At 48.4% G+C, this 13,472-nt stretch overlaps 1 long non-coding RNA gene across 1 annotated transcript; it reads left to right on the forward strand.

Moving 5' to 3' along the window:
* The first annotated feature begins 3,073 nt into the window (after positions 1-3,073).
* LOC128929056 (uncharacterized) lies at positions 3,074-9,268 on the forward strand. Its single transcript, XR_008474944.2, has 3 exons — positions 3,074-3,159; positions 8,642-8,738; positions 9,144-9,268. It is a non-coding gene; the product is annotated as an uncharacterized LOC128929056 (long non-coding RNA).
* The last annotated feature ends 4,204 nt before the right edge of the window (positions 9,269-13,472 follow it).

Consider the following 13,472-nt stretch of genomic DNA (forward strand, 5'->3'; position numbering starts at 1 on the left):
CACCACACCGACTGGCTTACACTTATTTAATAAGGAATAGATATTATCTCCGGAAGCAAGAAGTCCCAAGGACTGCCTAATTTAGAGGCTCCGTGGTGTCCTCAAGCACACAGCCCTCCTGCCTTCCTGCCTCTCTTCCATCAGGCTCTGGGTTACAGTGGGGAAGGAAAACGAGTCTTTGCCTTCATGGCACTTACATTCTTGTGTGAAAGATAATAAATAGACACATAAACATACACTGTATATATATCGTGTATATTATATGCATGGCATATGTACAATGACATAGAGGTTGAGAATCCCTAACCTTAAAATCTAAATTGCTTCAAATTCTGAAACTTTCTGAGCACCAACATGACGCCACAAACAGTAAATTTCACATACAGCCTCACTTGATGGGTCGCAGTGAAAACGCAGGTGCAGAACACGGTTTATCCTGGGTCCCCAAAGGAAAAATGAAATTACATTGCATATGAGGTACACATAAATCATAAATAAATTTTGTCTTTAGACTTGTGTCCCATCCTTCAGGTACCTCATTATCTATTGTGAAAATTCCAAAATCCGAAAAAAATCGGAAACACCTCTGGTCTCAAGTATTTCAGATAGGGGCTCCTTGGCCTGTTTGAGATGTACTCATATATATGTGCTTATTATATATTATATAGACACAGTGTATGTATATATTACACACAATGTGTGTTTATACAATTTAAAAATATAACGTAATATCAATTAAAAGCTATGAATAACAAAGAAGAGAATAGAATGACAGAGGGAGAGAAGTCAGAGAAATCCATCTGAGGAGCTGATATTTGAGCAGAGACGTTAACAAAGTAGAGGGGTGAGCCAGGTGAGGGCCGAGGGAAAGCGTTCTTGGCAGAGGGAACTGCATATGCCAAGGCCCTGGGGTAGGGTGGTGCTTTCAGTGAAGCGTGTGAGTTGCGCATGCTCAGAGGGTCGGATTCTTCTTCAAATGAGTCCTCCTCATGGTGGCCAAGTGACCATAGCAATTCCAGGCACCCTAGGCAGACTTTATGCACCACAGGCCAGTGAATATGAGGGGTGCCTTTTCCCTGTATGTCATGCCTTTTGTCAATCAATGAAGAAACTCTTCCTGAGAGCCCCAGCAAGCTTCTCCTCAATCTTCTTGGCCAGAATTATGTCACAAACCCATGTCTAAATCAGTCCCAGACAGGGGAATGGGACCTACGGTGGTTGGCTTAGTAAGGGAGATGCCCTCGGAGCTGGCAATGTAACCATGCTTTGAGTTGTAGTGGGGAGGAGGTGGATATCCCCCCAATAAAATGGGTCCCTGCCAGGAAGGAGGAGGGGAGAAGGCTGCCAGGTAGGCAGCCACTGTCTCTGCTAGAGCAGGAGCTGAGTTCTGGCTGATGTGGCTAGGTCCCTGATTACTGTATCAAGCGGGTCTGCGGGACTGCTCCCCCCTTCTTCCTGGAGCACCTCTCTTCTTCGCCTTCGCCCCCATCTCCCAATCTACCTCCACATGTGGCTTTCAGAATAATTCCATGCAGGGGAGAAGGAGCAGCTGAACTAAAACAATGAACAAAAAAGCCCATCTTTTGACAATATTCCCAGTTGGAGAAGTAAAAAATTAAATGACATGTTGGTATTTTGAAAATGAAGATTTCACAAGTCTATTTAAAAGAAAATTTCCCTTAAAGCAGTTGGAGAAACATCTTGCCCCTGGCTTAGATTTTCTAAGGCCTAGGCTTCAGAAGCCCACACAGCCATTGCCCTGTTCATCTTGCCCCGTCATCGACACAACCAGGAGGTGAATGGGAAGGAGTCTAGAAGTCTGGGAGGCTGAGACTCTACAAGAGCTCTGCAGTCTGAGTCTGAGCAGAAGGGAGCCTGGAGGTTTGGAGGCAGTAGAGTGTTAATCGTTGGAGATTCTTCTGCAAGGGAGGAAGAGGTGGCAGCTGCTACAAAGGAAAGAACTTGGGCCATCCCAGAGTCCGGATCCCTTATTTGGCTGAGAGGGGAGACATATCCCCTCTTAGTTGCAAGTGGCAGAAACCTAATGAAAACTGGCTTAAGCAAAAAGGAAAATGTATTGGCTCTTGTAATGAGAATTCCAAGTGTCAATGCCTTCAGGCATGGCTGGATTCAGGGGTTCTGTGTCTTTGTCTCTCTCTACCTCTGACTCTGCTTTTCTCTGTGTGGCTTTCTTTCAGGCAGGCTTTCTTTTTCAACAGTGGGAAGATACCCACTGGAAGCCTAAGGCATACATGGTGCTGCCATCTTGGGATCTTAAGGAGGAGGTGCTCTATCTCTTCCAGCATCCATATAATAAATGCCATGAAGGGACACCGACTTCCCCTGCTTGGGCTACATGTCCAATTCATAGTCTATTAACTGTGGATGGGGGTGGGGTATGATTTGTAGGCATGGACCATATGCCTACCTCTGTCATCAGGGGACAAGCAGGGCACTGAGATTGTTCCCTAGGAGCTGTGGGATGGAGTGGTGGATGCCCTAGTAGACATGGATCCGGGAGACAAACCCCACCTGCCCACCTTAGGAAGTGACTGCTTCAGTATCACCCTAGTGCTAACAGGCAAAGTCTTATTCAGCCCAGTATCCTTACCCATGGGCCAGTGTGTTTTCCATCATGCCACGGGCCTGCAGAAGACACCGGGAGCCTCTCGTTGGGGCTGAGGTATCTATGATGATTATGACGGGTTAGGATAGGGTGGGCGTGGCCAAGGTCTTAGCCATGAACTCCGGCAGCTGTGATGTAATGGGCAGATCTGGGCTCAGTGTCACTGAAGGGATTCTGACCCTGCCTTTTACTTGGCAATCGGGGCAACTTAGTTAACTCTGTAGACTCTCAGTTTCCTCATCTATAAAAGGGGTGATATGGTCTGGCTCTGTGTCCCCACCCAAATCTCATCTTGAATTGTAATCTGAATTGTAATTGCCACATGTTGGGGGAGGGACCTGGTGGGAGGTGATTACATTATGGGGGTGGTCTCCCCAGGCTCTTCTTGTGAAACTGAGTTCTCTTGAGATCTGATGGTTTTGTAAGGGGCTTCCCCCTTTGCTCCGCACTCATTCTCTCTCCTGCTGCCCTGTGAAGAGGTGCCTTCTGCCATGACTTTAAGTTTCCTGAGGCCTCCCCAGCCATGCAGAACTGTGAGTCAGTGAAACCTCTTTTCTTTATAAATTACTCAGTCTTGGCTATTTCAAATAACAGCATGAGAACAGATCAATACAAGGGGGATGATAAATACCCATGTCCCTGGACTGAGTGAATTATTGATAATCTTCACATGGAGAGACAAAGAGGGAAGGGAGATGAGGTCCAGGAGCTTTGATCATCGAGGGCTGCCCCAGGGACAGAGGGCAGAGATGGTCCCTGGCCTCTGGAGTGGTATTGGCAGGAGATGGTCTGTGTGGGGCCTCTCAGACTTGACTGTTACCTATGGGGGTCAGGGTAGGGTTGTGAGATTTAGCAAATAAAAATACAGGATGCCCCGTTAAATTTGAATTTCAGATAATCGATAATTTTTTAGTACTGGATAACTATGTCTTGCACAATATGTGGGACATGCTGATAGTAAAAACCTGTTATTCAGCTGTAATTCAAACTTCCTGTACTTCATCTGGCCACACCAGGTCAGGGGAAGGAGAGTATGGGGATCCACCTGGTTCAGGCTGATAAGCCTGATCAGAAAGGTGCAGCCTACCAGTCTCCTGGCCCCCTTCACAGCTCCCAAGCTTCTCAGAGCTTGGCCTGCTCTTCTAAAAATATTTTTAAGGACTAGCCCCATCTGGTGTCCCAGGAGACTTTTTCAGGGCTGTTATGGGCCAAAGGACACACTGGAAAGTTGTTTCTTTGGTCAGAGGTTTCTTTGAGGAAACCTCTTCAGCCTGTTTCTCTTTAACAGCAGGAGACCTCAAGAAGAAAAGTGATGGGCACCAAAGGGGAGAAGAGCCATGGCCTCAGCACCCTGGGCCCCGAAGACCACAGAATTTGGTGTCCCTGCACTTCCTGGACCTACCAGGCCTGGGATAGGCTGGGTGACCAGAACAGGAATTATATTTGTGTTGGAGAGGAAAGGTCTTGGGGAAGGTTAAATGATAGCTCAAAGAGTAATCTCCATCCTTGCTGAGCCCCTGACTTCTAAAATCAACTCGAGTCCAGGCCTCAGCCTCCCTCATCTCTGAGATGCACTTACCTCTTTCAATTCTGCAGAGAGGAACAGGAAGAGGATCCCCAGAGTTAAGGGCTCTTGGTGCATTGGAAGAAAGAATGAGCTGTCTGAATCACAGGTTCTGCCTCCTGTGATGGACCCTGGCCAGCCCAAAGCTCTTCTCTCTGTAGACCTAAGGCTTTAACAGATGTGTAGAAGGCAGGCTAGTAGTCTCCCTCAGCTCAGATTAGTGCTTCCTTCCAGCCCAGCTCAGCTCAGGGTGTGGCAAGAACATAAGACTGAAGTGAGAGCCCCAGCTCTGCCCCTTCCTGGCTGCAGCTCCACCTCTCTGAGCCTCAGTTTCCCCATCTGGAAATGGGGCTAATCCAACTTGACCTTCCCCCCTCACAGGAAGACATGGTAGCTGAAAGTGCCTTACCCACGATAAGAACCAAACAACGAGAGGTGTTAAGATGCTCCTTGGAGGAGGGCATCCTGTCCCCTCCCAGAACATCCTGTCCCTTCTCCGCCTCCCCGCCTCAGGAACACACACTTGTGGGATATATTAGTGATGGTGTAGATTTTGTTACTAGTGACTCCAGCAGAAGAGTTGGGATGTAAAAAATCAGGACTTCAGTGGGAGCTCTGTGGGGCACCAGGCCCTTTCCATCTTGTTGCTCCATCCTCCTTGGGAGCTGGCCTTCCATGGTGTAGAGGGGCTCACCACCATGTCCACATTTCAGCCAGTGGGAAGAGGGAAGTGGAGGGGTTGTGTGTGTGCTCCTTTTCATTAAAGGTGTGGCCTGAGTGATGTACCTAGATCACCTCCACTCGCCTCCCATCGGTCAAATCATAGTCACATAGCCAAAGCCAGATGCAAATGAGGCTGGGAAATGTAGTCTTTCTTTTTTGGTGGCTCCTTGCTTAGCTAAAAACCAAGAGTTCTAATATGATTATAGAAAGGGAGAATGGATTTTAAGAGACTCTAGCAGTCCCTGCCACAGCTGTCAGCAGTTTTCTCACTTGGCACTTTAGTTTGCTGAATTGATGTTTACTGAGCATGGACTAAAAGCCAAACCTTATGCAAGAATCTGGGGAGGCAAAGAGGAAACAGTCCTTGATCCATCCTGGTGTAATGAAAAGGGTAGATGGGGAGCTGAGAGACTGACAGTCAGTCCCTTGAGGGCTGAGATCCGGAAATACTTAGCACCTTGTTCTGTGGTCTCTGAGTAGCTACCTGTGTCCTAAGTCACTGCTTCCTGAATGGAAAGCCACTGGCTGGGCCACTTCAGATGAGCTTGTTTGGAAGGAATAAAAGGGTCATGCTGAGGGAGATATTCCTGGAGCACTTCACGACCTGGCTGACCACAGACCAGATGGGCAACCGGAGTGACCCACTGAATGCACAGACTACTCAGGACTCTTCAGTTGCAAGTGACATAAATTAAACTAAAATCAAGGGAGGATGAAATAAAGGAGGAAAGTAAAGAAATTTATGTTTGAGGAGTTTGCATAGCAAAAAGTAGTAAACTCACTTCAGGCATGTTGGATCCAGAGGCTCAAACTTATCATCAGGAATCTCTCTCTCCGTCTCTTGGCTCTGCATTTTTCTGCTTTGCCTCCTTGCCAAATGGTGTAACAGTGGCCACCAGCAGCACCAGGGTGTCCTTCCTATCAGCTTAGCAAACCCAGCCGGAAGAGCATGCCTTTTTCTCAGGCAGTCAAGCAAAAGTTTCAGGCCAGACTTTCATTGGCCCAAACTGGGTCATTTTCCCTTTCCTGAACCATTGCGTCCCGACCTCTTTGAGGCTCAGTTTCCTCATGTGGAAGCTGACAATAGACAGCAACAGCATAGTGGAATGCCTGGCTCTGAGGCGGGCATGTGGCAGGCACCTGATACCTGCCAGCTCTTATCTTTTCGGATGCCATCGTTCCAAGTGATGTCCTCATAATGGAGAAGTGGCAAAATTTTTGTTCTTGGATTATATGTAGGAGGGCCCTGTCTTCGGGTGGGTAAAATATTTGATCAGTCCTGACCCACCAGACAATTCTTTAGACAATTAAGATTCTTGGATGAAGAATACAGCTGCTCTTGTCTGGGCTCTATGTGGGCCCAAGTTCCTTGACAGGCAAATAGTGGTGCTTGAAGGGTGGGGGAGCCTGGAGGTACAAGACACCTACCATTGAGGTGATTTATTAGGGACGGGGTGAGCAGATCTCTCAGAAGACTTGAGCCTGGGTGTGCCCTGCCCCAATGCTCAGTCACATGTCTCAGTCATGCCAAGAAGTACATGGACCAGAACGGTTCAGGAGATGTAATTTAGGCTGCTCTCTTTGGGATCTTCAACCCTCCTTGGCTCCCACTACTGGACTGACTTATATAGGAGAGCTATGGAGGTGGTTTTCTTTTTCCATGGTTACCAATATGCCTGAAATGCCTCCTCGTGGCTCTGTGCCCTCAGTTTTAGAGTTTCATCCTTTTCGATATATAAAAAGCTTTGGAATGGGTTCAGCTGTAAGTGGTTAATAACTGCTAATACCTCTCTGGGAGTGAAGCAGCTGAGACTAAGATTTACAAGGGAAACAAGAGGGAGAAAAGGGGGTCTTGGGTATGGAAAAGGGTGGGTTTAGGCTCTACTGGTAGAGACAGTTGTTGGGACAGGGAGGCCGTGGCTGCCTCCTCCATCTTAGCTCTGCCCCCAGAGAGCCAGTCATACTGCCTGGCTTCCTGTTGCCTGGGACCCTGCAGATGGAGGCGGAGAGTGTGATGGAAGCGGTCAGGCCTTGGAAACCAGATCCTGGGAGAATCTTGACTTTGCCACTTAAACACGGTGAGTGGCTCCAAGCAAGGGAATTCACCTCTCAGCACACTCAGTGTCCTCACCCGTTAAGTGGAGATCTTTCTGCCTACCTGATGGGGTTCATACCAGAATTTATGGATTGTATTTTAAGACCCCACACTTCGGCTGACCAACCTAAATTTCTCCAAAACAGTTCAGTCACTCTAGATCTTTCTGTTTCATGGCTGCCCCATCCCAGGGATTTCCCATCATTCCTGGGCTGCAGCTCTGACTATAGAGACAGAGCCAGGGAGCCCACCAGACCCCTAAAGAGGGACTGATGGGGTTAGGTCCTGGCCTGGGTCTCACCATCAGGTCCCCTAAATCGGGAGGTATCTTGTATGTCCAGAATCAAGCACCACTATTTGGCTGTCAAGGAACTTGGGCCCACATGGAGCCCAGACAATAGCCGCTTTGTTCTTTATTAAAGGACCCTAATTGCCTGAAGAAGATGAAAAAAATCCAGCTCTTCCCTTACGAAGCTCATAATTTAATCGGTGAAATGTCAGGGAAAATCAATGCCAGGCTGTTTCCTTGTGGCCTCATTTGCCGTCCATTAAACATCTTTTATGTTTTGTTTATAGTTGCTTGTTTTTTTCCTCCTCTTATTCCTCCCCTCCCCCACTCTTTGTAATAAAAGAGCATTTTAAAACTTATGATGTTAAAAAGGGACATGGGCTGAGAAATTGAGTTACGAGAAACCTATGAGTTCTCCCTGGCAGGGCTGGGAAATCCAGCCACCGCAAGGAGGAGATGTTCCCACCGCAGACTTGGTGCGCCCGGGGTCAGCACATTTGAGCAGTTTGCTGACGTGGAGGGTTTTCCTGGGGGTAAGAAGGTCCTTGTTTGTTGGGTGATGGTTAGAGAGGCCTTGGAGGCGCCCAAGGGGAGAGAAAAACAAGCGGGCCTTGGGACTCTCCTTTTGCCTCCAAGGAGAGAAACTGTGGGCTCTGTTGTCTAGCAGAACCCAGCGAATCAAGAGAGGGGCTTCCCCAGATGTGTCTTGCTTATGATCCTCTGAAGGCGTGACTCAATATGCAAAGCAGAATCTTAGGAAGTGAGCTCTCCGGTCCCATCATCTGGGTCCTGCTTGTTCCTGGCTGTGCTCTGGCTACCAATGTGACCACATGGGGGATGGCCCAACCTCAGGAACAACCCAGGCTCAAGATGAAGCTGTCCCCAGCCTGTGGGTCTACAGCCTTGGCCAAGCAGATGGGCAGAAGTAAATTTTTCTAGAGCCTTCCAGATGCTGTGCCTGTGGCCCCCTTCCCTGGGATTCTCCTGAATCAGCCTGGAGATCAGGGTCTGGACCAGCTCCTGCCAGGCCATCAGGAGAGAAAAAGTGTTCTTTCCAGAGGGGTCGGAGGGGTTCCATCACAGTATAGGTTTCTCCAGGATCAGATCCAGAGATGAGGAGTCTAGTGCAAGTCGCTTACCTAGGAGTCAATCTCAACACAACAGGGGAGTCGGGAAATGAGACAGGGATGGGTAAATTACTGAGTAGTTACCATTGTGGGCAACTGGGGCCTAACTCTTCTGGGAAACTCTGGGAGACAGTGTAGAGCAAACCCCAGGGGGAAGCACAGGCTCTGGGATCAATGCTTGCCCTCCTCCTACCCACCTCCCTCTACTCTGGGCCAGGCCTGTCAAGCACAGAGACTACCAAGATGGAGAGGTTGCAGCCCTGGTCCTCAAGAACTTGCCTGCACATGGAAAAATAGAAGCTGAGAGGCAGCTGGTAAGAAAGGGGAAGGGAAGTTACACACTGGAGGCTGGCATGGCCACTGGGAGTGCACAGGGCTAGAGGCCAGCCTAGCCTCCTTACAGCCACAGGCGTCCAGAGAACAACTCTCCAAGCCTGAGATTCCACCTCTTGTCAAATGGAGATAGTCATTGCTACTTGAAACCCCTACTGTGACTGTAAAGGTGGCTTGGCATAGAGGTTAACTCCTTTTTATAGACTGAATTTTGCTCTATCTCCCCAATTCATATGTTGAAGTCTTAGCCTCCAATATTTGGTGATGACGCCTTCAGGTTAAATAAAGTTATGTGGGTGGGGCCCTAATCCAGCAGAATTGGTGTCCTTATAAGAAGAAGAGACACCAGTGAGCTCTCACTTTCTTTCTTCTTGCATGTACCAAAGAAAGGCCATATAAGGGCATAGTAAGAAGGCGGCTGTCTACAAGCCAGGAGGAGAGGCCTCACTGAGAATCAGCCCTGAAGAAACCACAACCTTGGACTTCTGGCCTCCAGAACTGTGAGAATAAATGCCTGTTGTTTAAGCCACCGAGTCTGTGGTATTTTTTTCTGGCTGCCCGAGCAGACAAAGACACTTCTAAACCCTGAAACCAGACTTTGTGGGTTCGAATCCTACTTCTTTCTGTTCACACACAAGCCGTGGGATCTTGGGGAAGTTTTTACTTATTCTCAATTCCTCATCTGTAAAATGGGGAGAATAATGACACTGGCCTCTATCAGCAAGCTATTGCTGATATAGCAACCCACTTGCAACTCGGTGCCTGAGAAAGATAAGCAGTTAGTTTTATGCATGAGTCTACACTTCAGCCTGTGGTTCGGTCTCAGCTGCATGTGAGTGTAGTCAGCTGTGGGTTGGGTAGGAGCTCAGCTGATCTGGGCAGGGACCTCTCACAAATTTAGTGGCCAGCTGGCAATGAGCTGGTTTGCAGGGCCTCAGCTGGGGCTGCAGGCACAGACATATAAGGAGCTGTTCATTCCCTCAGCGCAATATACATGCAGAGCAAGGCCTCTCTTCCTCCAGCAGGCTGGCCTGGGCTCCTTTGCAGGGCAGCCGAGGTTCAAGGCAGCAAGCGGGAGCTACAAAGCCACTGGAGGTCTAGGCTTCAAACTGACACTACATCACTTCTGCTACATTCTATTGATCAAATCTAGAGTCATAGGCCAGCCCAGACTCAAGGGGAGGTGAAAGAGACCCCACTTCTGCATGGGAGTCGGTGCAAAGTCATATTGCAAAGGAAGTAGACTTCAGAGAGGCCATGAATTGAGGCCCTAATGCCATCACTCTCCTCATGGGGCATTTGGCAGATGAAATGGGATCCTAAAGTGCTGAGGCAACCTGTGAATTTGTGTGCTGCTTATTCGTCACTGTGCCTGACATGGAGTGAGTACTCACTAAGGTGGACTCCTTTTCCTCCCAGCAGGCTGCTAGGATCCTGCTGTCCCTTTTCTGCCAGTGGTTGAAACGCTGTCCCTGGGGTCTTTACCGATGATGAGTCAGGAAGTCCTCAGGCTACGATAGACTCATGAGTCATGAGTTGGAATCCGATCGTTTCAAAGCCATAGCTCCCGCTTGCTCAGACTTTCCCGTGACAGGGCCAACACAGGGGTGAACATCACACAGACACAGACGCACACAAGCCCAGGTGGGGCTTCCTCATACCCAGACGCAAACAGGAACGAGTGGCAGTTCCTCATACACAGACACACACAGACAGCAAGGTGTCCCTGCAAACCCAGACGCACACAGACACAGCCACGTATTCTTACACACTCAGACACACACAGACAGAGAGGTGTCTGTTGAGAACTGAATGCGAGCCGGGGAATCTTGTCCAGTGAGAGGGTCCCAAACCTGGAAGAGAGCGTGTGCCGGAAAAAAAGGTGATAGAAAAGAGCGAGGTCTGGAGGGCTACATGCGCTATGACCATGCAGCAACTTTATTTTTGCAATATGTTTCATTATATACTTTTCTGAAGTTAAAGTTGTTTACGCCAGATCAACGTACTTAAGTTACAGTAAACAAGTTACGCCCACTAAGTTACACCCAGTAAGTTAAGCCCAGTAAGTAGGTTACTTCCAGCAAGTAGGTTACGCCCAATAGGTCAAGGTAAGTAAGTTACAGTCACGCCCTGTAAGCTACGGTAAGTAAGTTAGAGTTATGCCCTGTAAGCTATGGTAAGTAAGTTAGAGTTATGCCCTGTAAGCTATGGTAAGTAAGTTACAGTTACACCCAGTAAGTTATGGTAAGTAAGTTACCAAGTGTAAATACTTAAGTTAATATTTTACAATGAAGGCAACAAGGGTCCAAAATGAACACAATCAAGCAATAAACCATAAGGAGCCAAAAGTGGACACATTGCCTCCCAAGTCCTCATATCCATAAAGTAATGTCTGTTAATTATTTAGAATAACATAGTCCCTCTATCAGTTCCTGCTTTCCCTCAGCTTGACTCCCCCAACCAGGGATCTGTGTCTGGGCTCTAGCTCACCGTATGGTGAGGCCCATTTCCTAGGGGCCTCACATGGGAGTGATCCCCACAGGTATCCCTTAGTTCTCCCTTTTGTTTTTAGATGCAACTCAAAAAGCTTGAGCCGCAATTGTTGAAGGGAGGAGAACACAAGGCGAAAGAGTACCGGGAGAAGGAAATTGTCTTGAGTCCAAATTCCTTGTAAATGACACTGCCATTCAGTGTCATTATATGTAGTAGTAGTCACCAAGAATAGTAACAGTTTGTTCCAAAGCATTAAGTTTTTCGTCAATTTTCTTATCGTTATCCATTTGAGTTCCCATCATCATACCAAGGTCCAGAAATGTTAAGGAACCCCAAAACCTTCAGGCGTTTGATCATCTCTTCTGTGGTGATCTTGTCAGTGATCTCTTTTACACCCGAAGGGTAAGCGATCTTTCCATCAGCACTCACGACACCACAGAGGGCAGTGGCAGGCTTGAGCTGCATGGTGAAGTCCATCCTGGGGGACAACTTTTCATTCACAGTCCTCTACCGGCCTCTCCACCTCATGCGGGCGGAAGGTGCATCAAGTGCCTGGGCCTCTGTCAGGTGGTTGCACCGCTGTCAAATTTGTCAGGTTGCACACAAAGCGGCTCCGCGGGTCCCACCGCCGCCAAGTTCTCGAGGGCCGCTGCCGCCGACTTCTCTCTGGCCAGGCTGGGGCCACTGTTGCCTTCGCTGACTTACTTCCTGCCGAGCTGGGGCGGCCGTCTCTGCTGACTTCTCTCTGGCCAGCCCGGGGAGCGGTGCTGGGGCTGGCAGTGCCGAGGAGCAGCCTCCATGGGAGGAGATGTGGGGCGAGTGAGCACTGGGCCCGCCTGTTCGCACCTCGCGCCAGCCTGGGTAGCTTACTTGGACCTGGAAGCCCCTCACAGTGGCGTGCGCTCGGCAGTCTGTGTCCCCGGAGCCGGCACCTCGCTCACACACACCAGTCACGCGAGTGGCGCAAGAGCACACGAGAGCAGTGTATGCCCCTCGCTCCCTCAGTTTTAAGTTTAATCTCAGAATCCACAACCCACGGACAAAGCTCGCACACTATGTGCACAAATTCCTCAACAGTTTTAAGTTTAGTGTCACGACCATGTGACTTAATATAAAGCTCGTGCACTATGTGCACAAACTCCTCAACAGTTTTAAGTTTAATGTCACGACCATGTGACTTAATACAAAGCTCGCGCACTATGTGCACAAATTCCTCAACAGTTTTAAGTTTAATGTCATGACGATGTGACTTAATCATATGTTGCAAAAGCTGTACAATTTATGCTCTTTAGACTCTATTTGCCTCATGTTTTACTCCAGATGAAAAGGTTATTCACTCACTTACACTGCAGCTTCACCTCTATAGTTTGTAGGCGTCACGATTGTCCCGCGTGTCCAGGCCCCATGTTGGGTGCCAGCTGTTGAGAACTGAATGCGAGCCGGGGAATCTTGTCCAGTGAGAAGGTCCCAAACCTGGAAGAGAGCATGCGCCAGAAAAAAAGGAGATAGAAAAGAGCGAGGTCTGGAGGGCTACATGTGCTATGCCCATGCAGCAATTTTATTTTTGCAATATGTTTCATTATATACTTTTCTGAAGTTAAAGTTGTTTACGCCAGATCAATGTACTTAAGTTACAGTAAGCAAGTTACGCCCACTAAGTTACACTCAGTAAGTTAAGCCCAGTAAGTAGGTTATGCCCAATAAGTAGGTTACTTCCAGTAAGTAGGTTATGTCCAATAGGTCAAGGTAAGTAAGTTACAGTCACGCCCCGTAAGCTATGGTAAGTTACAGTTACACCCAGTAAGTTACGGTAAGTTACCAAGTGTAAATACTTAAGTTAACATTTTACAACGAAGGTAACAAGGGTCCAAAATGAACACAATCAAGCAACAAACCATAAGGAGCCAAAAGTGGACACATTGCCTCCCAAATCCTCATATCCATAAAGTAATGTCTGTTGATTATTTAGAATAACATAGTCCCTCTCTCGGTTCCTGCTTTCCCTCAGCTCGACTCCCCCAACCAGGGATCTGTGTCCGGGCTCAAGCTCACCTTATGGTGAGGCCCAATTCCTAGGGGCCTCACACGAGAGTGATCCCCACAGGTATCCCTTAGGTGTCCCTCATACCCAGACACACACAGACACACCCAGGTATTCCTACACACTCAGACACACACAGACAGAGAGGTGTCCCTCATACTCAGACACACACAGGCACAGT

This window comes from Callithrix jacchus, chromosome 10, assembly GCF_049354715.1.
Source record: "Callithrix jacchus isolate 240 chromosome 10, calJac240_pri, whole genome shotgun sequence".
In the NCBI taxonomy this organism is placed as follows: Eukaryota; Metazoa; Chordata; class Mammalia; order Primates; family Cebidae; genus Callithrix; species Callithrix jacchus.